This window comes from Bos javanicus, chromosome 2 (genome assembly GCF_032452875.1).
Source record: "Bos javanicus breed banteng chromosome 2, ARS-OSU_banteng_1.0, whole genome shotgun sequence".
Lineage (NCBI taxonomy): Eukaryota > Metazoa > Chordata > Mammalia > Artiodactyla > Bovidae > Bos > Bos javanicus.
Window position 1 is genome coordinate 31,137,054 of NC_083869.1, and position 24,605 is coordinate 31,161,658.

At 37.9% G+C, this 24,605-nt stretch overlaps 1 protein-coding gene across 1 annotated transcript in view; it reads left to right on the top strand.

Moving 5' to 3' along the window:
* The first annotated feature begins 7,159 nt into the window (after nucleotides 1-7,159).
* Nucleotides 7,160-24,605, top strand: part of SCN3A (sodium voltage-gated channel alpha subunit 3) — a 121,106-nt gene continuing 103,660 nt past the window's right edge. The window contains exon 1 of the mRNA XM_061436473.1: nucleotides 7,160-7,369. The gene's annotated coding sequence lies outside the window, so the exon portion shown is untranslated. The remainder of the gene's footprint in view (nucleotides 7,370-24,605) is intronic.

Here is a 24,605-nt window from a genome sequence, read left to right on the forward strand (position 1 = left end):
TATGAAAGGTAACATTGAAAGGTTAGAGTGAAGTTAATGCCTCACATTTAAATATAGGTCCCCACAAGTTGTTACTAGGAAAGGTGAAGTACAGTTGCTTACTTTCTAAAAATAGAGTAGATTCTTACACTAGATGGCAAAGCTTTTCTCATTACTGGCTTTCTAAATGAAAGAGGTAAACAATATGCCAATTTATACACAGTGACAAAATACCATCCTGTGAAAAACAGGTAATTATTGAATACTACTCCCTGCCAAGCACTGTGTTAAGTAATGAAGACAAGGATATAAAGAAGTAGAGTTCTTGCTCTCAAGGAACTCATAGTCTGTGTAGGAGAGGTTTGAAGAGGATGACACACCACAGCTAAGCCACCATTTATAGTGCAGTATGAAAAATACTATCAAAGAGTATGCAATAATAAAGTACAACCATGTAATACAATGCTACCCATAATCTGGGAAAAGCAGAAGAGGGTATATAATTCTTTTATGGGGAGAGCAGGACAGGATATCAGGTTTATTATCCTGAGTCTCCAAGAATAAACAGCAATTGTCCAGGTGTTAGAAGGGAAATGGGGATGAAAAAGGCAATGATGAAACATAATTTCAAACTAAGGGAATAGCAATTAAGAAGGCATCATGGCCCAAGATAGCTTCAGATACTTGTAATTACATAGCTGGATAGCTACAACATGGAGGTAGTCTATATTTGGGAATCACCTGGAAGCAGAGAATTTCTTACTGCATTATTCTTTTATAATAACGATAAAAATATTTTAATATTACTGAACTGAAGCACACTTAAGTAATATTTTGACAGTTGTTACATCTGGAATATTTGAGCCCATGAGATAAAATCATATTGTCTACTGAATAGACTTGAAACTGACAATTATCCTGTTTTTCAGATCGACTTTACCACCATGTAATTTTTGCTTTTCTGTACCAATTTTCTCAGCTAACAAATGTGAAAAATATCTACACTTCTCAACTTCTAGAGGTGTTATAAAGAAAAAAAGATGTAATAAATGTAAAAATATTTCATTGTTTTCTTTCAGAACGAGGAAGTTATTTCATGCTGTAATTTACACCTTGTATATTAAGCACTGGGCAAAGTGTGCTTGTGTCAATATTTGCCACCATGAGATTCTGATCTAAAATGGACTACAGAAATATAAAAGGACAGAAAATATAATGTAAATTAGTCTAAGTTTTCATAAAATAGCAATTAATAAAAATAAATGCAAGCAGAGTGGTAGGTAACTATACTATTAAGGTGACTAAAGAGAGAAGCATGGAAGTTGAGCATCATCATGAATGAGGATGTCTTCTTCTCAAAGATGACATATTCCAGGATCTCTTTGAATAGCAAAGGGGATCTATTCTAAACCCAACTAAAAGGGAAAAATAAATATGAAGGTACATATTTAGTGTATTTTTAGTATTTTAAATATATTTTTAATTGCACTGGTAATGCACACATATATAATTGTATATGTTTCAGACAGAAAAGAAATATACACAGCAAATCCTGAAATTTCCATACATTTACTCTTCATTTCTTTCCTCCTCTAAAAATGACAGCTGTCAAACCCTTGAAATTTGTCTTGTACTGTATGTATTTGCTATTTTACTTTAGGGATTGGTGCTTTTTTCCCCCAGTACATTTTTATATCTTTGTGTTGTGTTCAACTTTCTAAAATATGTCTTTATTTTCTTTCAAACTGTCTAATGATTTCCCCTTGTTTTATCTATTATATAATTTATGAGCACTTTTTATTATATTATTCCCCCAAGGTATCCTACTCTCACTTCATAGATGCATCTAGGATATTAAATATATTTTTATATATTTATCGTAGCTTCATGTAGTGTCCTGAGTTTTTCAGATTTACAAGGTTTTTGCTTGGTCCAGGCCCAGGGAACCACCATTCCAAATTGTAAGGTAGAGGAGGAAGGCAACGAAAGGGAGATATCTAGGAAAATTTAAAAGAAAAATGCTAAATCAGGTTTGTATGTCTGGAAAATAATTGTTACTCATTGACAGACCTAGTGGAGCAATTAAAAAATTAGCAATGTGCCGGAGTCCAGCTCCAGCAGACAGGGAATCAGCCTGAAGGGGTGAGCGGTGTTGGCAGACGATAATGTAGCCTCTGACTCATAGTACGGAACTATATGTTTATTTCAAGCTTCAGGTTCTCTTTTATACTTTGACAAAAGCATTAAGTCAGAGGTTTGACATTTTCAGTTTCCCCCACCCAGATTTATTGTCTCCAGAAATCATTGTTGTCCTTCAAACAGAGTTCCTGAATCGGCTTTACTATCTATTATCTACTTTCTCTTATATGTCCTATACTTAACTTGTGATTACATTGTAACTCACGCTACATTCCTCAGTTTATTTCTTATCTTTCTAAATCCTGTTTGCCCATAGCATCTTAAGGCTTCTAGCTATTCTTCAGTTCAGTTCAGTTGTTCAGTCCTTTCCGACTCTTTACAACCCCATGAATCGCAGCACGCCAGGCCTCCCTGTCCATCACCAACTCCTGGAGTTCACTCAAACTCATGTCCATCGAGTCGGTGATGCCATCCAGCCATCTCATCCTCTGTCGTCCCCTTCTCCTCCTGCCCCCAATCCCTCCCAGCATCAGAGTCTTTTCCAGTGAGTCAACTCTTCACATGAAGTGGCCAAAGTACTGGAGTTTCAGCTTTAGTATCATTCCTTCCAAAGAACACCCAAGACTGATCTACTTTAGAATGGACTGGTTGGATCTCTTTGCAGTCCAAGGGACTCTCAAGAGTCTTCTCCAGCACCACAGTTCAAAAGCATCAATTCTTCAGCACTCAGCTTTCTTTACAGTCCAACTCTCACATCCATACATGACCACTGGAAAAACCATAGCCTTGACTAGACGGACCTTTGTTGGCAAAGTAATGTCTCTGTTTTCTTAATTATTCCTAAACCCTAAACTCAGCAAACTTCTTTTGCCATAAATATTTCCCTCACAAACAGGTCTCAGAAAACAATCCTTCCCATGGCCTCAAGCTGCGGCCTACATGCTCATCCTGGGACATTCTCTGTAAAGATCCTTGAACAAATGTCAATGGTTAGTTTATAGATTATTTTCTGGGCACAACTGCAGAAGGCTTTGTAGGCACAAAGCTTCTCATGCTTCTCTCAAGCACCTTAACATTCTTTCCAGCCAACTCAACGGAAGAAAGGAAAGAACAAGTCAGAATCACAAGGCCTAACTCCTTCATCTCGGGGCCGTGCCTGCAAGATGAGGAGAGGGGGTTGGGGCCGTGCCTCCATTTTGTCAGTAATGCCTAATGTGGCTCCCGACAGCAACGACTATGTGAATCAGATAAGGCAAATAATTTCATGATGATGTATGAATTCTGTCTGTAAAATCTGGTATAATTTATATTCATCCAATATAATTTATATTCAGTAAGAATTATATAATTCTTGCTATAATTATAATTCTGTCTGTTGATTTGTTATAGAACTTCATTGCTTTTCTTTTTCTTCCCCCAAATTTTATCCCATGATAATTCCCCCTCAATGTCCTAAGAATAAGGTTTATACTTTAATGTGTGTACATGCACACACACACACACACACACACAGAGCTTAGAATCATCTAAAATAAAAATCGGTTCTCCAGAAAACACTACCAGGAACTCTCCTGAGCAAATGAATACCCAAAAGTAGACATCAGAATGAACATACTTCTAAGTAACATTATTAGTGGAAAAATTAGTATGGCATGCTAGGGACTGGCAGTTAATAAACATTACCAGTTGGCACTAGTGGTAAAGAGCCTGCCTGCCAATGCAGGAGACATAACAGATGTGGGTTCAACCCCTGGGTTGGGAAGAGCCCTTGGAGGAGGGCATGGCAACCACTCCAGTATTCTGGCCTGGAGAATCCCTCGGACAAAGAAGCCTGGCAGGCTACAGTCCACAGGGTCACAAAGAGTCGGACATGACTGAAGCGACTTAGCATGCAGTAAAGGGATAAATTTGTCTGTGACAAGAGAAAAAAATAAAAGTTCCTCAAAAAGAGAAATATCTCATGACAGAAAATGTATACGACAAAATGGTAAATTGTTTTGAATTTTCCCTGAATGTGTGAGTAGCAGCGGTCTAAATTAGCAGAAGTTCGTTTCCTTTCTGCTCCTCCAGCACTTGGTACATATTTGTATCATAACAGTTATCTCACTAGATTACAATTGCCTGTATGGTAAGATATGCAAAGTGCTAACTGATATGCTTTTACTTTCTTCCACATTTCACTGTTTCATCTATAGAATGTATGTGATAATACCTTCTAGGAATGCGTTAAATGAATATATGCAAAATGCATAGAACAACATCTGGCACAAAGTACTGAATAAATTTGGGGTTTTGTTATTGTTATTATTTAATTTCTTCACTATTACCCGAGGCTCTTCCCCCAGCCACTCCCTAACATTCTGGCCAGATATCTAAACTATCATTCCCTATGGGGAACTGTTATGGGAAACATAAAAAAGAATCATCAGATTCTTGTATTTTAAATTTAAAAGGTGTTAATCTAAGTGTATGAGTTGAACTGCACCCACATATCCTCAGAAAAAGAAAGAAAAAAAAAAAAGATTTGAAATCCTAATCTCAAGGGGCTCAAAATATGCCCTTACTTGGAAATAAGGTCTTTCTGAAAAAAAGTAAAGTGATGGTCATTCATTTGTGTCTGATTCTTTGTGACTGTAGCCCACCAGGCTCCTCCATTCATGGGATTCTCCAGGCAAAAATACTCGAGTAGGTTGCCATTTCCTTCTCCAGGGGATCTTTCCAAGCCAGGGATCAAACTCGGGTCCCCTGCATTGCAGGTGGATTCTTTACTATCCGAGCCAGCAGGAAGCCCAAGGTCTTTACAGAGATAAGCAAATTAAAATGAAATCATTACAGTCGACCCTAATGCAAAATGACTTGTGACATTATAAAAAGGAGAAATTTGGACGTGGAGATAGCACAGAGGGAAGACGATACAAAGAGATGCAGGAGAACACTACGGAAAGATGGAGACAAGGACTAGAATTAGTGTCACACACCAAGGAATATCTGGGCTACCAAAAGCTGAAAGACACAGGGAGGATGCTAGTTTTCAGAAGATGCATGATTCCACTGACACCTTGACTTAGGAATTCAAACCTCCAGAACCGTGAGATAATAAATGTCTGTGGGTCTGAGCTAACCAGTGCGATCCTTTGCTGTAGCAGCAAATTATCACATTATGTATAAGACAGACGATTTCCGAGGAAAACTTTTGGATCCAGTTTACTACTGGCACAGAAGGAAGAGATTCAAGCTATACTCTTTGGGGGCTGGAAAGGAAGTCTGTGAGGAAGCAAGACTCAAACCAACTGGGGTGTCTGTTAAGGACCTCCTACATAGTTTGCCTTCCCCAGGAGTAGCTAAAAAGCAGAAAGATAAGAAGCTGAAATTTTCTAATATGGCAGGGACTGCGCCTCATTTTTCTGAAGCCCACAGAGCATATTATGCTCCATGGGATGGAAACAGGAGGCAAGAGATGGCCGTGTGGGGTGCCTGGGACGTGGGACTTACGTCAGCTAATTATAGCCCAAAGTGACCCTGGAAAGTTGCTACTTGCTTTTCTTCCCTCCTCCCCTAAGTACAGAAGCAAAAGTTACCCAAGAGAAAGAGCTGACAAAACCTGAGGTAACTAATGGTCATGAAGAGGGCATGCTGCCATGCAAAACTGAATCGATGGAGCTTCTGGGGCTCAACAGGAATATAGGCACATTGGCAGATGTCTGAGTGAAGGGTTGATGATGTTCCAGAATCATTCAAGACTCTCAGTCCAGTCGCTCAGTTGTGCCCAACTCTTTGCGACCCCATGGACTGCAACACGCACAGCCCACTAAATGGCCATGAAGAGAAGTGGGAGGCTGGGGATCATATTCTGCTTTCCTTAAATATATTCCGGACTGAGATCAGTCCCCGTGAGAAGATTGTAAACCTGAAATCACTAGAAAAATTCCCAAGTGACTCAGTCCACCTCAAACTGACAGGATTTATTTTTCTGCCATTAGGCAAATGGGGGCTAGAATTAAAAAACTAAGTACTCCTTGAGCACATAGTAAAAAAAAAAAAAAAAAAAAAGGCATCCGTTATATTCCTCTCTTCATTATACATAAGTTCCTTGATGACAAGCACTGTGTTTTCATCTTTGTCTTTTCAAAGCTACCATAGAGCCTGATGTATATTAAGGTGTTCCCTAATATGAATATATTTAATTAATGAAAAACTAATAAAATTACAGTTGCTTTCTCTAAATTAAATTGAAAAGTCAAATGAAATGCACTTTGATTAGTTAAGAAATCTCTTAATAAACTGATAAAGTCATTTTGCTTATGTATTGTGTGTTTCAATATCCTTATAAGCCATGTTTTCTTAATATTTTAAAGACATAGATATAATAATATATAACCTTTGATTACATTATCATATGTAAGATGAATTTTACCTGTTCCTCCTGTTATATACATAGAACACATAATCCATAGATCTAAATTACATAAGCCTCACTGAAGTTAAAAATACTTTCCCAGATATTACTACTTACAAATGTTTTACAAAAAAGCAACACAAAATGACTGCCAGTGAATGACTATTACCTTGTTCTTTAAGGAGACAGATTATTCACTCACAAAGAATTAATCCAGTGGGAAGATAAAGTTTTCAGAAGACTAGAGCAGGCCACAAGAGAGATTTTGCAAAACTCTACATGTAGTCCATAAATCTGATTTTCAAACAGAAATTTGGAGGGTTTTTAATTGTATTCATTTATGGTTGAATCAGCATTGTAAACATAAAATTTAGAAAAATATATAATATCAGAAAACTGTGCATACTCCAACAATTTAGTATGCAAAAGAATATTTTTTACATATTCATGTGTAGGGCATAGGTATGATAAAGAATAATGGGGATGTTTATCCTTTTGTTCAATTTTGTGTGTCTGCCAGTAGATGGCGGTACCATGTCGAGTGCTGTCAGCTTTTTTTTTTTTTTTTTTCTTTTTTTTTTTCCCCTCAAAGCTGTTTTCTGATATATGTTGGGTACCATAGAGTGAATCTCAGAACAGGAAGCGGAGGCATAAGCAGAGAGGATTCTGGAAAGGTTTCTTTGTTTTCTTGTTCAGAGAGAAAGCAAAGGGGGGGTTGGGGGGGAAGCACTGTAGTTAATATGTAAACCTCTGTGGCCAAAAATTTGAACAACTGCAGGGGAAGGCTCTTTATACTCTAACCATCTTGGATGCGGGCTTTGTTATGCTGTGATCCATAAGGCTCTGTTTCATCAGGTAAGCTGGCAAAACGTTCAATTTTCTGAAACACAGAATTTAACAACCAGATCATTTCTCTTATTTTAAATCATCTTCATGCTGCTATTTTTAACCTAATGTTGTTTTAATGTCAATTACAAGGGCCAAAGGCATCGTTTGATGTGTAAACTGCTTACTATTCCTTTATCTCAAAGGAAGAGCCTCTGTCTAGAAATGGTGACTTATGGTACAGACTAGGCATTACTGAGCTTGTATTTGTGAAACATGTAGATGCCTATGATTCACTGTAGTCAAGAGGAAATATTTTTATTACACAAAGCTAACCTAATTGATTTTGTGGCTATACTTTCTCTATTTAAATGTCCAGTGTGCCTAGTGTTTTTTGAACATAAATGTATAGTGACATTGGGACTATCATTCTCGTGCTTTAGTCTTTTTGTAACAGCTTTGGGAGGCCATGTGTATAGGGAATGATAACAATATAGAGGTGTATAGCTGTTTGAAAAACATTACCATTGGTCTGTAAAACAATCTATTCTCACCAATACTAACCCATTAAAATGAGATTTAACCTTCTAGTATTAAAACTATCCCTAAATACACCATTATGTGTTATTTTTTATTTTAACATATTCATTTTACATTATTTACCACTTGATTGATTTAAAGGGTATTGTACTCTCTTGATGAGTTATAAGCTTTATATATTTCTGTATTTTTTCTGTGTATATTTTAATAACTGGTTATTATTATCATTATTATTACTATTTATCAAGGAGGGCTACTTGGACAAAAAGCAATTATTTATTTTATAATCTATATTTTCTGCAGTTTCTTTAAAATATTTTATAGAATAATCATAAAGATTGCATTCAATTAGCAATCACATAGAACAGAAAATTATTGGCAGAAAATCTATAAGTATTCATTTAATGAAGAGTTTTAAAAATCATAGAGGTTTTTAAAAAATACAACAGGTGGTATAATGTAACACATGGAGACAAAGATAAAAGTGTATATGCTTAGAAGATTATGCATGAAAACATTTCATCACAATCAGTCCAAGCAGTGAGTGCCCTGTGTGGAATAAAGACCTCTGATTTCAACACGGGTTTCTAGTCAGTACTGGTCAAACCAGCCTAAAAATAGAACTTGCGGCCTCTGCTTTAAAAACAACTATAATCTCTAATGATATGGAAAAATACTGATTTCTCATCCAAGATTTTACCTTGGCTAGCAATAATACTTCCTCTAAAAAATTACAAAATAGTGGTTGCCTCAGAGAAAATCCCTGGGTCTTGTATATTTTTGAGCTCCTACCATTGGCTATAAAGAAAACTGTTTCTTTGAAAAGGGTTCCCAGAAAAGGATGCTAATTGGCTTGAGCATATTGTACACTCCAAGCTTCACTACAGGTGACTGAATTTAACTTTGTTCTGTGTAAACACCAGAGCTGGTCTTTCTGAACTGTTTTATATTTATGAATGGATGCTTCTATTTTGTTCCTATTAGTAATATTTCTATCAGTATAGTTGCAAGAATCTCTTAATTCTTTCTATATTTGTAGTAACCATGTGAAGAGCAAATGCATACAGAGTTATTCATCAAATGTGCTCTTTGAAAATTGTTAGAAATCAAACATGTTTCGATTAAATGATGTATCAAATACATTTGGTATCTTATTCTTAAAAAGAACTAGTAGTGACTTCATTTGTTAGGTCAAAAATAATACTGTAATGTACTGGTGTGGTAGAGAAAAATAGGTTGGGCACTGAGCTGGAAGTCTTGATTTCTGATTCAAATTCTGCTACTAATGAGTTTTGTTGCCTCAGAAGGGACACTTGTAAAATATGGAAATGGGAATCAAGGATATATAAGGACACTTTTCATTCATTGTTCCTAATTTATCTGGATTTTCACCAATTGATTTCTCAGCTTAACTGTAATCTGATATATCTCTGATTTTCACTGAGTTTTATATTACCATTAATCTTGTGCTAAACATGAGGATAGAGAAATAGAGATGTTTAAAGGTCCTTAGCCAGTTCCTTCCGTGGTGGGAACAACCAGAAAGCAACATGGAGAAGCGGTTAAGAGCAATGGCTAGTGGAATGAATCTTATGTGTGTGTGTGTGTGTGTGTGTGTGTGTATGCGCTTGATTCATATACGTGATTGTGTGTGCTTAGTTGCTTCCATCGTGTCCAACTCTCTGCAATCCCATGGACTGCAGCCCACCAGGCTCCTCTGTCCATGGAATTTTTCAGGCAAGAATACTGGAGTGGGTTGCCATTTCCAACTTCAGGGATCTTCCTGACCCAGGGATCGAATTTGTGTCTCTTGCGTCTCCTGTATTGGCAGGTGGATTCCTTCCACTGAGCAACCTGGGAAGTCCCAAATGAATCCTAGGTCCACTATTAACTAACAAAGATTTTAATCTTATGAGCCTGTATCATATCACCTGTATAAACAGGAATGATGATGCTGACATTGCAGCATTGTGTAAATAAATACTGTCTGTCCAGTGTTTATTAAATATCCTGGGGCACAATTAAGTGCCAACCCATCCCTCCTCCCCTGTTCACCAACGCTTGCCAAAAGGAACAGGTATTATTTTTTAATGCTGGTGATGGTAGTGCATCTTCTACGACAACAGGAAGAATACAGTGAAACTGCCAAGAAATTCCGTAGTTGAAAAGGGAATAGTTCTTATCCTGGAAGCATGCCCTTGCTGAAACACAACAAAATGTGTTCTCTATAATAATATCAATTAGTGTTAACATCCTAGCCATTTCCTGAATTGCTCATAGAACTCTCATACCTTCTAGAAGACCACTCTTTTGCCAATGATACATTATCATGGACCCCACTTCTAAGGCCTTTTTCTTTTTAACAAAATAGGGGCAAAAGGCTTTATTTCACTTGTGCTTTAATCAATACAACTATTAGACAGAAGGCCTCTGTGAAGTCAGAAAAAAAAATTAGGTTTCACCAAGAATTAATTTCACTATGACCATCAAGTCAAAGAACCTAAATCCCAGAAATGACTGCATGTGTAGGCTATGTGATCAACTCAAACTATCTACTGCTTAAATAGAATTGATGGTGCAATAAAGGGTGGAAAGTCAAACTGTGCCGGATGAAACTGTTGACATACAGCAAAATCTCTGCTTCTCTACAAAGGATTTTTTCTACAAACCCAGCTTCATGCTCTTGACAGCTGTGTGCTACTGGGATCTTAGGGAGCTAGAGCTGGGAGGTCTTTTCAGCACCCCAGGCCTCCCAATCCTTCCCTTCAACCACCCTAGGCCTCTTTAAACTGACTCAAATAACTGTGATGTCAGTTTCATTTTCATGGCAGCCAAGACGACTTAATGGGCTTATGATTAGACAGATCTGAGATGGCCTTGAGTTTGAGAGTCTTCAAGACACGAGGGGAAAGTTTCTCAATTAGACAGTGCCCTGCTTTAGTCCATCTTCCTGACTCCAGCTCATTCCCAGCTCTTCTGATTCCTTATTTTTAGGGGTTAAATGAAAGCACTCATAAGTGGAAGCATATTTAAAAAACACTTTTTTTCCACTGAGGAATGAAATGTGACTAGATGGTGAAATGTCTTTGCATGAGCGGCTGTTCAGATTGCTTTCTTTCTCATCATCATTCATGTATAGGAACACTGTGAACTCACTGAAGGTTGGGAATAATGTTTACCTTGTCATCTAAAATATATTATTCTTTCTACCTTAATATTGATGATTGTTTTACCAGTTTTCTAAAACTTGAGGATTAATTTATCCACCTGCTCCTGAAATAAGGACTTCCCTATAGCTCAAATGGTAAAGAATCTGCCTGCAATGCAGGAGACTAGGGTTCGATCCCTGGGTGAGGAAGATCCTCTGGAGAAGGGAATGCAATACACTCCAGTATTCTTGCCTGGAGAATCCCACGGACAGAGAAGCCTGGTGAGTTACAATCCGTGGGGTCACAGAGTCAGATATGATAACACACACACGTAACTCCTGAAATATAATTTAGGATATTAACAGTATACTTCCGTCCTAGGGATCTATTTGAAATTTTTATTAACTTTAATCCTAAATTATCTGTACTTCCACTTGAATTTTACACCATAAACACCTTTAATGGCAATCCTATGTAGAACCTGGTATCCAAACTACAAGTTCTTGAGGTAGGTTGTTCTTTGAGGTAGTTATAAAATCTGGGAAGGATAAAAGCCAATTTTATTGCCTCTTGGGTTGCAAGTTCATATATTTATCTTTGATTAGAAAACTACCACTTTAGTTCAGCTTTACTTGATAATATTTTTCACACTGGGGTGAAGTTAACACATTCTTTGCATACATTTTAATGGGTTTATGTGTAGAGTTAAGAGCAGAATAGTGTTAATTTTCTGTTAATTTTACCTGAAAGTAAGTTAATAAAGAAAATCTTGCTCTCTTGCTAAGCAAAGATGTGCTTGCTGACCTGTCTGATGGGCACCAGCTCTGTAGATATCTGAAATCTGAATCTATGCTCAGACATCTAATTAGCCACAATAGAAGAATTCTTTAAATTTTATATGAATACCTACTCAACTGCATAACAGAAGTTTTAATATGCCTCCTATTTATTGAGTGATTCTTATAATACTCCACCTCTTTTGTCCAGGCTTTGAAGTAAAAAAGGACTTTATAGAGAGAACCTTAAAGAAATTTCTGCTCAAGATAAATGAATAGAGAGTAACTGCAAAGTAACTTATAAGCATGCTTACAAATTAAATCTACCTATTAAACACAAATACAGTGCATATAAACATATGCTAGGTGGTAGCTGTATTAGGGAATTCTCAGGGGTTGTTTTAGTTCAGAGAAACCTTTTAAAAGTTTGGAGTTATTTCTGTAATAGTTGAATTAGGTTTTCATGCTTTTGCAGACTGCATATAGGGAGCCCTGCATGTGATTAAGCTCTGAGCTGGAGGAAAGAGAAAGAAATGATGGTCTTTAAATTTTTAAACAGTAGTTTAATATTGTTTTATTCAATGGGTGATTTCAAAGATGGGAAGTCACTCCTTAAATAACCTTGGCCATTTTCTGCCAAGAAGCTCACTTTTGGGAATTTTAATCTCCTAATATTCAGAAGATACTCTATTCTTACTTCGGTCGTACAGAACATTTTGTCCTTTTCTTTTTCCAAGAGCTTGAACTGGAATAATTCACTAAATCCCAGCTCCTGTTATTAAGTGACATTGCACTTCTGAACCAAACCCCAAATATTCATGTGGAGCTTATTAACAGGACACATTTAATGGGCTCACGCCTCTATTTGAGAACCAATCACCTGTTTGTTAGCTTCTCTGTGTCCTTGCTGTTTTTGCTTGTAACATTTATTTTTCTTAATGTAAACTGCTTTTGCAAAGTATTCTGATGAGACTGAGTACATTCAGCATGGTAGGGCCATAGACAAAGTATTCCGAGCAATTTCTTTTCATGGAACTTACACCATGGATGGCATACACTTAAGAATGAATTCTCCAAGAAACAAGCCCAAATTCCTACATGCATGATGCAGGTGAGAGAAATGAGTAAAGCAAGTCAGGTTGGGACTAAAAAACTCCACAGCCCACGTGCTTTCTAAAGAGGGACTGCTCCTAAGGGCCAGGAGACTATTGAATTTAACGATTTTTCCAAAGAAGCTTAAAATCTAGATTTCTTTTTTGAGAAGCTTCCCTCTTGTTAAATGTTATCATCTATTTCAAATTATTTACAATATTGGATAGATTCCACAAAGCATACCTACAGGCAGGATATGGCCAAGGGATTTTTGGCCAGGTATTTTTTCCTTTTGCCAATCTAACCAGTATTTTTACCAATAAGGGTAAATAAACTTCATGGAGAAGAAATGGCTTGACTGTATTTGGAGGAAGTGCCACACAGGCACTCATAGTTCCTATCTGCTCCTCCAGGCTTAACTAACTGTCCACCATTTTTCTCTTTCATTTCAAATCCTTGGATGTTCTACATATTCCCTCCCAAAATTCTGTTTTTACTGCTGCAATTACTTCACTGAATTTTATCTACTTAGATCCTTTTACTCCCCTTTTTTTTTATTGCTATTAATACTTCTCTTGCTATGGATATCTTGTTACGGCTATGCTAGTTGATGAAGTATGTAATATTCTCACTTCTACACTATTCTGAAATTATTGAAATTTGTAGGAAAAACATGTCCCTTAGCTGAGAAAAGATAAAAGATATCATTAATAGAATATTTACATGTCCTTGAGTTAACATGGTCTCAAAGTTCCAAAATATCTTATTAAAGTATCTTTAATCATAGCCATTAATGATGACAACTCAAGTAAACCCATTCTTCATATTAGTTTTCAACAATTTTATCGGGCTCTACTATCAATCTTAATATATCAGTTCCAAAAATTAAAGTACATTATTATATTAGCATTGAAAGAACAGGCAAAAGTATAATACACAAATATATTGCATTCTTTTTCATTGATGTAAAACTTGGTGGTATAAAGAATAAAAATCAAATACATATGTCTGGAATGAGAACTTCTTCACCAGTACATGGAAAATCAGAAAGAAAAAGCAAAATGAAAACTGAAAAAAAAAACAGTCAGATTTTTTAAACCTCACCAATAATAATAAAAGGAGGGGGAAAAAAACAGTTTAAAGGAAATAGAGATGCAAACATCTGAGAGAAAATGGAAACAGATAAAACATGATGAGCTTATTCAGAGAGTGGGGCACAGCTCTGGCTACACACTGGAATCATCTGGGAAGCTTCAAAAAGAGCAAAGCTAAAAAAAAAAAAAAAGAGTAAAGCTTGCTCCACCTTAGGCCAATTCAATTAAATGCGCTGGGCTGAGCCTGGGCATCAGTGTTTAAAAGCTCTGCAAGCATAGTTCAAATATGCAGTCAGGTTTGAAAAGCAATTGACTAAAGAAAGATGGAGAAAAACAAGAAAAGCTAGTGAAAGTTTGGCTAGAGAAGTGAAAGACAACTGAGAAATGGCTTTTAGAATAATTTCAAAATTCTAACAAGTGGGCACGTGTTAAGTTAAAAGACTATGCAAATACTTAAAGTAACAAAAAGTACATTTGTGTCCATTTCCCCTTCGGTTAAAAACACTGGTATTTACTCTATATGTTTAAGCAGTTTTATATTTCAAATTGGTAATTTCCTACCCTTACCTCTATTAGAAAGTTGACTCAGCTGCTGGTTGTGATATATTTTTCAAACTAACAATACAAACAATTGTGCACACTTGGACATAAGCATCCATGAAGTTCAATTTGTACAACCAGAGATTTGCCCTCTTCTTATTCTGTACCTTGTAAATTGTTCCTTTGAAAATTAAGTCTTAAAATCAAATAAGAGTGGTCACTGAAAGATAATTTTTCAAATAGCCAGTTCATTCAATTGGAAACAAAACATTGATTTCAAGTTATTGAAACTTCAATTGTGGCACATTTCAAGGTAAAGCAGATCTGTAAACCAACAAATTATTTAAAGCCAAAAGTCACTTAAAAATGTATTGTCAGAAAGTGGCATTTCTGAGGAAAAAGTGAATTAACCTAATAGTTAAGTGGAATTAATAATGAATTGATTTTCCTAAAACGAATTCCATTATGAAGGTGAGTCAGCCTTTTCAACATTTTCTGGGTTAACATCGCAGTTGCTTTTCCATGTTGGTTTCCCACAATCCTTTCCACAACTAGGGAGAGTCTGTGGTAGCCTCTATAAAAGCAATCCTCTCCATCCTTCAGAGCAGATTATATCCTAAAGTCTTTCCTCTGGAGAAACATCCTTTAATATTTCTACTCAACTATGCTTTCTTCATGATTTCTACCATTTTTTCAACCAGGTCACGAAAATTATCATCCAATATGAAAGAGCTGTTAAATCTCAGGATGAGAATACATGTATTTTGAAACAGGAGGCTAGTGGTTGCATGGTGAACAGAAGCAACACTATATTATATCTGGGCTCAGTTTATGGTAGACGTCGATGAAACGGTGCTTGGATTCTCAAACTGGGATTAGATCACTGATTTTTTTTAAAAAAAATGACATCCTACCTTTATATTCAAAGTACTTAGGTGGTCTACAATAAAAATATAAATAACAAACCAGTAAAATATTAATAAGAATGAACCAGTCCATCCTGAAGGAGATCAGCCCTGGGATTTCTTTGGAAGGAATGATGCTAAAGCTGAAACTCCAATACTTTGGCCACCTCATGCGAGGAGTTGACTCATTGGAAAAGACTCTGATGCTGGGAGGGATTGGGGGCAGGAGGAGAATGGGACGACAGAGGATGAGATAGCTGGATGGCAACACTGACTCGATGGATGTGAGTCTGGGTGAACTCCAGGAGTTGGTGATGGACAGGGAGGCCTGGCGTGCTGCGATTCATGGGGTCGCAAAGAATCGGACACGACTGAGTGACTGAACTGAACTGAACCAAAAAGAAATGTTTTTTAATGAAAGGTAAAGACACCTTAAATTAGTCAGTGTAGAGAGCAAAAAATTTATGGTTGATATGACCATTTCCTCTACCAACACAGTGACAACTGTGAGAAATAAGTGGATTCTTTGGGGAAAAGAATTCCAATTTGTTATTCAAAAGCATTAAGTATATTTTGAAAAGGGGAAGGGTAATGCTCAGGAGTAAATGAAAAGTGGCAAAGCACATCCAAATCATGATGCAGATCTCTATGCAAATTAGCACGAGTTAAAATACGCCCTGGAAACTGCAGTAGTAAGCTCTCTAATACATTTGTTAAACTTGTTTACTCTGTGTCTCAAAATTATCCTGAGTCATCGTTAAGACACATTTCTTTTAAATATCCATTAAATGTACTATAACTGTATTATGTTTGAAACAACACTCTGTGATACAGATGTAACCATAAAATAATACTCACTTTCTCCAATAACCCAGATCCCTCAGGAAAGCTAAATTTGGGAAACTTTATGCATAACAAAATACTTTCTATTTATTCTCAATTTCTTCCTGAATAAAACATTTGAAAACTAAATATCTAAGACATAAAGAGGCACACTTGATTTGGAAACTCTTTGACTTTTTTTTTTCAACATTTGATAGATATTTTATGTTTTCTTGGATTTTTAAAAAATTGAAGTATAGTTGACATACAATGTTGTGTTGGTTTCTGGTGTTTAGCAAAGTAATTCACATATATGTATATGCATTTTTTCTTTTTCATTATAGATTATTATAAGATACTGAATATAGTTCCCTATGCTATACAGTAGGCCTTTGTTGTTTCTTTTATATATAGTAGTTTGTATCTGCAAACTCCTAAATTTATCCCTCCCCTCCCTCTTTCCCTTTTGGTAAACATAAGTGTGTTTTCTGTGTCTGTGAACTGTCTATTCAAGTTTCTGGTAACCTAGAACTGCCCTAAAAAAATAAAGTCTATTATTTTTTTAAAAGGAGAAAGACATTTGAAGAATAAATGAATTCAATGCCCAACTTTGCACAGGCAATTTTATCAGAACCCTAAATTGGCCATGTCCTTGAGTAGTTAGTTCAAGTTCCATACTTGAAGAAGTTCTCAGTTCAAGAACACTGTAGAAATGCCACAAATTCCAGCTCTGTCCTTCCTAGCATCTCCTCCGTTCAACGCTTTTGTTTCTCCTTATGATTGCTGCCCTCACTAGCCAGAGTCTTGCTAGATCCTGCATCCTGGGAAGGGCCAGGCAGGCTATGCCTGTCTTGACTCTAATTAGCATATTGGTTGCTGCAATCTCTAAGGAAAATTTTGCATCAAATGTAATTTTCTATTGCCTGTGGCATTCTGGCTTCCTTTAGCCCCCAAAGAATTGAGCTCTGAACAGTATCCCTGCTGTGTTTACATGCAGAGACCCTCCACTGTGTGATCCTGCTGCAATTAAGTGGTAATGTGGGTGCCTGCTCAGTCACTTCGGTCACGTCCAACTCTTTGCAAATTTATGAACTGAAGCCTGCCAGGCTCCTCAGTCCCTGGGATTCTCCAGGCAAGAGTACTGGAGTAGGTTGCCATGCCCTCCTCCAGGGGATCTTTCCAATGTAGGTATTGAATGTCTCCTGCTTTACAGAGTGATTCTTTACCACTGACCAACAGGGAATCCCAAATAAGTGGTAACATCTACACCTAACTCAGGCAGCGCACGGAGGTCTTTGCTCTATTTTGGTACAAATGATGTGCTAAGTGGCAGAAGGAAAAACATAGACTCTCTGTTTTCACATTTTCTTCAATGACTGATCGTATTTCATTGAAACCTAGACTCGAGGTTTTGTTAGTTTTTTTTTTAATTGTTATTTGTATAGAAGATTTTTGATATCACCAATTTAGGAAGAAATTATGTGTACAGAATTGAGTATCTAAATAGAAAAGATGTGAGGGACAATTCTCTTCAGCAACCAACCCTCCAGCTATACTCTTCTCAAGGTATTCATAATATTGATTCATCAAAAAAACATAGCTCAAATTTGAACAAGCACATAGCCCATAAAGTATTCTGAATATGAAGACAGACTCTAAAAGGTATAACACAGCCAACCCCAGTTACATCATTAGTCCAATATTCAATGACCCTTTGAGTTCAGAGTATAAGGCAACTGCTGCACCTTCAGATCACTGTCTCTCAGAAGGGATAAATGTTGGAATACACCAAGCACAGAGTTTCAGTGCTGTAGAGATAAAAGAGGTGCTGCATATCAACTAGTCACATCCCTGCTTCCTTCTCCATAACAGATGTGGACACTCAATACCAAAAACACTGAGCATTCAACATGTCACAGCAAGTGACGTCAAAGACAAGCCTAGAACTTACAGATTACTTGAGTCACAGGCATTCCCCTATCTGTTTTCTTCTGTCTCTTAGAGGCAGGGCATGTTTCTATTGTATTATACTCTCCTCTGCCTCTCCTCTCCATCTTCAAGGTGGTCAGACTCCACAACATTATAACCATCTAGCTGGGGTGGGGTGGGGGTGGGGTGCTGCTGCTGCTGCTAAGTCGCTTCAGTCGTGTCTGACTCTGTGCAACCCCATAGACGGCAGCCCACCAGGGGTGGGGTGGGGATGCTTAAAAGAGAAGCTGCTCAGGCGGCTGGGTTCTGGCTGGGGAAGAACCACAGCAGAACTGCAGCCACACCTAAATAAGTGTGCTCCAGTGGAGTTTACCACTAGCACTAATCTGAAGGCTGATTTCACAGCCTCCCTGCTGCATGCTAGATAACTCTCCATTCCTCTGTAGTTTAAGCCTCAGAGGATGCAGGTTACATATGAAGTAAGCACCACCATCTTGAAGTGATGCAAGTTATACCTCAAGCTCCCTTAGGTTGCCAAGTGAAAAAGGCAATCGACTCAATGCTGGGTTGTGAAAACAGTGTGCTGTCATTTTGATTACAGTCAGTAAACAGTCTGTGGTTGCCTGGAAAGAAACTGCCTAAAGCACAAGGCACCAGCAAGCAGGAGGAGAGACGTGGCTGGGGGCAACTTGCAGGGCTCTCTATTATGGCTGAAGCAAAACTGACATTACGATAGAAATGGATCAAGGGCTGTTTACTGGGCTGAGAACTTTATTTGCTTTCTATTTTCCTTGATGCCAGTTTACTTCAAAATAGAAAGCTTTCTATAATTCTGGATATATTCTGATTTAGATGTTTAAATGTGTTTAAATGTTACCTTCCATGTTTCTCTGTCTCTTACACACACACACACACACACACACACGCAGAAACACACAATGTTCACTTTTGTTTCTTGGTCCAAAATCCTAGGAATTAAAGACGAAAACAACCATCTAACCAAGTAAAACAGAAAATGATAGACAGAGTGTGCCTCTCCCTTTTAGAGCATCTCAGAACAGGGGATTGCCTGCTTTCTTAATTCATTTGTTAGTAGGTTTGATCATTTGGTGGATGGAAAAGGAATAGGAGAAAGGTATACACTGAACCAGCACTCATCACTACAGATATGAGATGAACATATGTACTTTGACAATTTCTAGATGATAACATTAAAAAAAGACAAAAGAAACAAGTGAAATTAAGGTTACTAATGCTGTTTTTTTTTTTAATTTAAGCCAATATCCAAAAATATTATCATTTCAGATTTGGCACTAGCTATAATTTAAGTGTTCAATTCCTACATGTGACCAGAGCTAACACACTGGATAGGGCACTAGCAGAATTTGTTTTAGGTAATAATATTCAGAAGATATCTAATAATATCCTGCTGACTGTGGTAGATAAGCAATAAAATCTTTATCTTCAAGAAATTTAAAATGTAGAAGAAATAAGGCACATCCTTAATAAAAGCAGAAGCCAGAGTATTATAATTATTATATGAATTTTAAAGACAATCTGTGCAAGTTGTTGGAGTTCAGAGGAAGGCAAAACAACTTCTGACTCAGAATTTAGGTATGATGAGCCTTGGCGTATAGGTAGGATTTTAACAGGCAGTAATTGGTGGTGAGTGAGAATTCAGGCAGAGGGAAGGTTTCTGAAAGTCAGAGGCCAGAGACGGGACTTTCAGGGAATGGCAAACATACATTTGACTAGGGAGGAGCACACATGTAGGAGAGCATGTAAGATGAAGCTGGAGAAACAAATCAGTAAATTATTTTTTAGGGAGAGCGTCTGATTTTTACTTTTTCTTGAGAAACCTATATGCAGGTCAGGAAGCAACAGTTAGAACTGGACATGGAACAACAGACTGGTTCCAAATAGGAAAAGGAGCGTGTCAAGGCTGTATATTGTCACCCTGCTTATTTAACTTCTATGCAGAGTACATCATGAGAAACGCTGGACTGGAAGAAGCACAAGCTGGAATCAAGATTGCAGGGAGAAATATCAATCACCTCAGATATGCAGATGACACCACCCTTATGGCAGAAAGTGAAGAGGAACTCAAAAGCCTCTTGATGAAAGTGAAAGTGGAGAGTGAAAAAGTTGGCTTAAAGCTCAACATTCATAAAACGAAGATCATGGCATCTGGTCCCATCACTTCATGGCAAATAGATGGGAAACAGTGGAAACAGTGTCAGACTTTATTTTTTTGCACTCCAAAATCACTGCAGATGGTGACTGCAGCCATGAAATTAAAAGATGCTTACTCCTTGGAAGGAAAGTTATGACCAACCTAGATAGCATATTCAAAAGCAGAGACTTTGCCAACAAAGGTCCGTCTAGTCAAGGCTATGTTTTTTTCTGTGGTCATGTATGGACGTGAGAGTTGGACTGTGAAGAATGCTGAGCACCGAGGAATTGATGCTTTTGAACTGTGGTGTTGGAGAAGACTCTTGAGAGTCCCATGGACTGCAAGAAGATCCAACCAGTCCATTCTGAAGGAGATCAGCCCTGGGATTTCTTTGGAAGGAATGATGCTAAAGCTGAAACTCCAGTACTTTGGCCACCTCATGCGAAGTGTTGATTCATTGGAAAAGACTCTGATGCTGGAAGGGATTGGGGGCAGGAGGAGAAGGGGACGACAGAGGATGAGATGGCTGAATGGCATCACCATCAATGGACGTGGGTTTGGGTGAACTCCGGGAGTTGGTGATGGACAGGGAGGCCTGGAGTGCTGCGATTCATGGGGTCGCAAAGAGTCGGACACGACTGAGCAACTGAACTGAACTGAAGAAAAAAAAGACACTGGATTTGGTGGCATGATTACTAGCCATGTGACTTTGGACGTCTTACTTATCCTCTCTGAATCCTATTGTTTGCTTATCTGCAAAATGAGGACAATAATCACCTTTATCTCATAGAGTTACTGTCAAGATAAAAATGAGCTAATCAGTGCCTGGCACAGAGCAAGTCAGTGTCCTCTATTATCATTACTATTCCTTCTCCAAGATATTTTGAGGTGTGGAATTCTTTGAGGAAAATATTCATTCCTCACTTTGCTTTGTATTAAAGAGGGTCTGATAAACTCAGCATGTTGTTGTTTAGTCGCTGAGTTGTGTCCGACTCTTTGAGATCCCATAGACTGTAGCCCAGGCTTCTCTTTCCATGGGATTTCCCAGGCAAGAATACTGGAGTGTTGCCATTTCCTTCTCCAGGGAATCTTCCTGACCCAGGGATGGATTGGACCCAGGTCTCCTGCATTGGCAGCAGATTCTTCATCCCTGAGCCACCAGGGAAGCCCAAACTCAGCATACTTAGTCAATAATCTTTGAGGTAAACAGGTTTTGAATGTATGTATGTGATCTAGAAGAAATACAACTACATAATTAGCAAATATTGTGCCTATAGAGTATTTGGCTTTTGTTGCTTTTCTATGTTTTACCATCTTCATGGCTATATGACACAAAACTACGTTACTTTATTTACCTAACCAATCTTATATGAGTGGATATTTCAGTTTTTTTCTAGACTTTGCTGTTATAAAATATGCTACCTAAATAGAATACAAGACTTTCTAAAGAGTAGTTGTAGGCTGAATTTGAAATAGCAAATCTAAGTAAAAAGTTTAAATCTTTATAAGAAACTAACATTGAGTAATTCATTTATTCAAAAAATATCTGTTGAGCACCCACTATGTGCCATGCACTGTTCTAAGTACTTGGGATTCACTGGTGAACAAAAGGGACCAAGAAAGGAATATTCCAGCCCCTTTAAGTCTTATGTTCTACCCAGGAAAAATAGAAAGTGAATAATAGACATTATAAATCAGTTAATTATATAGTACATAATAAGGTGATAAGTGCTTTGGAAACAATAAAGTGGGGTAAGGAGATGGAGGGGAAGCACAGAAGGTCTCTCTGAAAAGGTAAAGTTTTGACCAAGACTTGCAGATGAGAAAGTTAGGTTATCCAGAGGAAACAACACTCCTAGGAGACTGAGCAGTATATCTGCGTTTGGCAGGTGCAAAGGACAGCCAGTAGCCAGTATGACTAGAGAGGAGTGAGAAAAAAGGAGAGCAATGAGTTCAGGATGAGTTCAGCAAGGTAACTGGAAAGCCATTCATAAGGTCTTAGAGGCAATTATACAGAGTTTGGCCTTTTCTCTGGGTAGCTCCTGTAGGCTCCTGCACAGAGAAATAACTCGATTTGTTTTCTCTTTTCCCCAAATCACTCTGACTGCTGGGTGAAAATAGGCTCCATGGGAGTCAGGCTGGAATCAGGGAGATGCTTACAAAGCTATTGCAGGCTTCTGTGAAATACTGCCATAAATCATTTTAAGCTTCCAGGTTCAGAAGAATTACACCACAGGACATTAAACAAATAAACAATGAGACTGAAGAAGCTATGGCTCTTATCTTTGAGAAATCATAAAAATGAGAACAGTATGACTGGCACATATGCTTCTAAGTTCAACAACAAAAAACAGAACAAACAAACAAACAAAAAAATTTCTGGATTCTATCAGCCAGTCATTGTCAAAATGGGATTCCTGGGCTAACATCATCAGCATCCTCTGTGTGCTTATTAGAAACAACATTTGGGGCTTCGCCTGTATCTACAAGCAACTCTGAGGTAGAACCTGGCAAGCTGTGATTTACTAAAAGCCCTACAGGTGATTCTGATGCTAAATTTTGAGGACCACTGACACTCTAATGGTGAAACTAGATGCCAGAAGGAGCCTTTTCAGTTTTAGAATACTGGACTTCCAAGTTCCAATACATCTTTTAAATCATGTATTTAGAGAAATTTAACTTTTATTTATGGAGAAGGAAATGGCAACCCATTCCAGTATTCTAGCCTGGGAATCCCATGGACAGAGGAGCCTGGTGGGCTGCAGTCCATATGGTCACAAAAGAGTCAGACACAACTTGGCAACTGAACAGCAACAACTTTTTGTTTTTATTATATTTTATCTCTTTATAAAAAATAAAGTAAAATGGTACATTATTTTTTCAAAATACATGAGCAACAGGCAGTTGAAGACGATGAAAATGGAGAAAATGTAGATGATTAAACCTGTTCAACATTGCGCATTAATGAAGTCACTGTTTTAGAATGTACATTTAAGCTTCTGAGTCTCAGCCTCAACATTTTTAGAGTAAGGCAGAAATGAATTTAATACAACTCAAAGAAAGAAATCTCAGATTTTAAATTAACTGAGACCTTCATTTAGTCTTCTAATGGTCAAATTTACTCCAGGAGAATCTGAAGTACCCAGAGAAGTAGATGTGTGGTTTTCCTTCCTAGACAAAATTCTTAGTATATTACTTCATAACATCTTGGTGATTTGACCATTTGAAGTTATTTACCTGATAACAGTTTCAAGTCCTAAAACCAAAGGAGCAGCTGGTAGGATAGGGCTATTACAGACGCCAAAAGCCAACCAGCAATCCCATCCAGATGGAAGGAGGTCCCCTCCCCATGGGGAAACACTGCCAGGGACCTGATGACAATAGCTGTGAACTCCTTAGTGTGTGGCTTTGGATTTACTTCAGCCCCTGCACAAAGAGCTAACTGAGTCCCCAGAGTTTTACAGTTGAATGCCTGCCAGAAATGGTTTTGATCTGGAAAATTCTGAAGCAGGTACATTATGTCAACATAAATGAGGATAAAATGGACTGAAAGGAAAGAAAGCTGCATAAATGGCTAAAAATAGCTAAGTGAAATAAAAATGAAAGTCAGTCACGTCCGACTCTTTGGCACCCCATGGACTGTAGCCACCAAGCTCCTCTGTCCAAGGAATTCTCCAGGCAAGAATACTGGAGTGGTTGATATTTCCTTCTCCAGGGGATCTTCTAGAGTGAGGGATTGAACTCAGGTCTCCTGCTTGCCAGGCAGATTCTTTACTGTTGCGTGAGTTACCAGGAAGCCTCCAAAATCGTTCAGTTTAGTTCAGTTGCTCAGTCATGTCCGACTCTTTGCGACCCCATGAATCACAGCACACCAGGCCTCCCTGTCCATCACCAACTCCCGGAGTTCACCCAGACTCACATCCATCAAGTCAGTGATGCCATCCAGCCATCTCATCCTCTGTCATCCCCTTCTCCTCCTGCCCCCAATCCCTCCCAGCATCAGAGTCTTTTCCAATGAGTCAACTCTTCGCATGAAGTGGCCAAAGTACTGGAGTTTCAGCTTTAGCATCATTCCTTCCAAAGAAATCCCAGGGCTGATCTCCTTCAGAATGGACTGGTTGGATCTCCTTGCAGTCCAAGGGACTCTCAAGAGTCTTCTCCAACACCACAGTTCAAAAGCATCAAACTTCGGCACTCAGCCTTCTCCACAGTCCAACTCTCACGTCCATACATGACCACAGAAAAA